This window comes from Dichomitus squalens (assembly GCF_000275845.1).
Source record: "Dichomitus squalens LYAD-421 SS1 unplaced genomic scaffold DICSQscaffold_82, whole genome shotgun sequence".
NCBI lineage: Eukaryota > Fungi > Basidiomycota > Agaricomycetes > Polyporales > Polyporaceae > Dichomitus > Dichomitus squalens.
Genome location: NW_006766964.1, coordinates 5,387 through 8,490, shown reverse-complemented (window position 1 = coordinate 8,490; position 3,104 = coordinate 5,387).

The window sequence follows — 3,104 nt, the reverse complement described above, 5'->3', positions numbered from 1 at the left end:
TTCACGCAAGCAGCGACAGACTAGTCCCAATGACCAAGTTATACATTAGCAATCGAAGAGAGATACAACGCTATGGTCACTCACCTAGTCCCAATGACCAAGAGGTCGAGATGGGGACTAGGGAGCGCCTAGGGGGGTCCTTATATACTAGAGGGGCTGCTTAGCAACCAAGGACAAGGCGCGAGAGCGAGGCAGTGAAGATGACAAAGGGAGAACAAAGGGCGAGAAAGAAAAGGCAAGGGCATGGCGATCACGGGAACGTAGCATGCGGCTGTGGGAACGTATCTACAGTGTCCAAACTGGGATGAGCTAGGAAAGGAAACAGTCCGGAAATGGAAGGTGGGCGTCAAAGGGAAGGGAATGGGCGGCAAAAAGGGGCGCCTGTCCAACGTCCGTGACAGCGGTCTTCCGAACGCGGATTCTAGCAGTCATGTATAGGCTCCCATCAAGCGCGCGGCGACATGAGCGACCAACAAGAATTGTGCACCCTTATTGTTCTTGAGTTTGACAACTGCTTTCAAAACGATAGGCCTTGGACGACTTTTTGGACAGACAACCGGACCTCGAGATGGGCAGTCCGAACCAGGGTCCAGCGGGACATCCGAAGTCCGAGTCCAGGCTGAGCTCGGCATGCCCTCATCCAGACATTGAAAGGGTGCGGCTGGTCAACGTTCTGAGTTACCTCAGAAGTTGAACTCCATGGTCCGACAGTGTGCGTAAAAGTCGTGCAGGGGCCTATCGTTTCGAAAAGAGTTGGAATCGTTACACCTTCTGCACTGCCACAGCAGGCGATGGGACAAGTGCTTGAACGTGTGTACAGGTTGTAATACTTGCTGTGATCTGCGTCAATCGGTCGGGAAGGCAGCGCTAAGCTGCTGCGTGATACTACACGATCGGATGGAATCTAGAGCAGTTGTCCCAGGAAAAGTGCTCATGAGCTGGCAGCCACGGAGTATTAAGGTTCAAGCCCAGTGAGAACTTACATGGGCTCCCCTGTTTTAGACTGTTTTGTACCGTATGATATCGGGAAACCCGACCACACCCATAACCTGGCAGTGGAACCTACTTTGACTGTATGTTGTTGTATGCAGTCGGGGGGCCGCGCGATACCAACCAATCACCGTTGGGCTGGGTCGGGCTCGGGCGTTTTCCTTTGGTTAGGCGTGGTTGCTGTTGAGACACTTTGTAGCAGAACATCGTCACATTACTGTATACTATTGTATGCTGTCGTATGGCTACACGGGGTAATACAGCTGCGATCAGGTATCATCGAATACTCGCGGAGAATCCTGGACGCCATTGGATCACAATGGGATCAGCCAGAGACGGCACACGAGTCTGCTGGTCGGCGATACGACCCTGCCGCCAAGAGAGAAACAACCGCGTGCGATGCTTAGGCCTCCTGTTGACCACTTGAACGGGCGCGTCGTCGACATTGTCAGCATTCGAAGTGCAATCTTATCAGTAAGATTCGGCAATGGGACTCAATAGCGGTGCTAGAGACGTACTGTCTATGACGCAGGAACATGTCCGAGCCTGTATGTCGACCGCACGCTGGTAGCCCTGGATGAGGGACGTGTCCTGGCCGACCATGTACAGCCCGTCGGCGTCGAGGGCAACGTACATGCACACCCTGCTCCTTGGCGATGTTCAGTGTGAGCTTTGCAAAAGTCTGCATGTAGTCTTTGCGCCCGAGCCCAGGACCGATGATCAGCATAGCAGGCGCGAGAGGAGGCCTGAGAACGTTTGCTTGACAGAGTTGATAGGGCTGTGGTGTGACTCAACATCAGTGCGGAGAGGGAGGGTATGGCCTAGGGAAGAGGGCGGTCGAGATAATGGTGAGCAAAGGAAGGCGATACATGCGGCCAAACGCACCTGGCGCTCGGCACAAGTCAGAGCCTTGTAGTGAGCCTCGAAGGTCCTGCGTTCACCCGGTCTCCATGTACCATGGCCGCACATGTATCCGCCTGGAACAGACATGTGACTCAGGCACTCAAGGAAGTCAGAGAGTGAGGGAGTGAGTAGTACGTACTTGGCACCTTGCAGATCAGCTGGGGAGGCCATGGCAAGGTCTTGCGAGGTGCACATGTTGTTATTTATTGCTGTTGTCTGCAAACACTTGCCGGGAGACTGTGTTGAGGGAACAGTACCTGGTAAAACGATATAGTGGGAGACAGCTTGCAAACGAGGGGATAGACATGGTAGACGTGGTGGATTAAGAGACAGAGGGTACATTGAGGGAATCCGAACATCGGCGCCTAAAGCGCATGACATCATATCCTCGCCGAGGAAGGAGAGATCGATGTCAAGAAAAGGTGAAGAATACGAAAGCAGAAGAGATGTGAGAAGGGTAACACTCTGAGGAAGAGCGATCAAAATGAGGAAAAGGGGGGCAAACATTGAGAAAATGGAAATGTGCGAACATTGGTAAGTGTACTGAAGAACTCACCTCATTGTGTCCGACTCCTCCTCGCCCTCCCCCTCATGCTCAACTCCTTGATTCCGGGAACGAAGGTGAATGTGGGATTATTATTGAGGATGGTGAGCCCACATCAATAGCGGGGAGGCAGTGGAGCAGCGATGTGGTTTGGGGGATTGCAGCGGGCTTGACAAATAGCGACACTTGGGGTGGCTGGACTCAAGGGCACGTGTACCAGTTAATCCGCACAAAGTAATGTATCACCTAGGCCTTAGACACATGCTAGAGACAAGTGAGAGGCACGTCGACGTCATGGGTGTAAGGACATGCACGTCCAATCCGGTTATTGTAAGGACTTGGATTGAGCGCCTGAAGTAATCCGCCCAATCTGAACCGAGATCTCCCGACCTCAACCACTCTTCTACGACTTTCGCCGACCTAAAACAGCAGAGCCCATGTAGGTTCTCACTGGGGTTCAAGAGCCGTGAGATTGAAACCGGAGGTCGGGCTCACTGTCTCTCACTATCTGGTAGGTGAGTAATCGATGTAGTACATAGCCAAGTGTGCTGCACCACAAGGGCTGAGTCGTCAACAAGGACGATATATCAAGAGTACATAGAAGGCCGCGGCAACTTGAAATTGTTCACCGCGGCCCTCAGTACTTGCCCATGCATGATGAGATCGG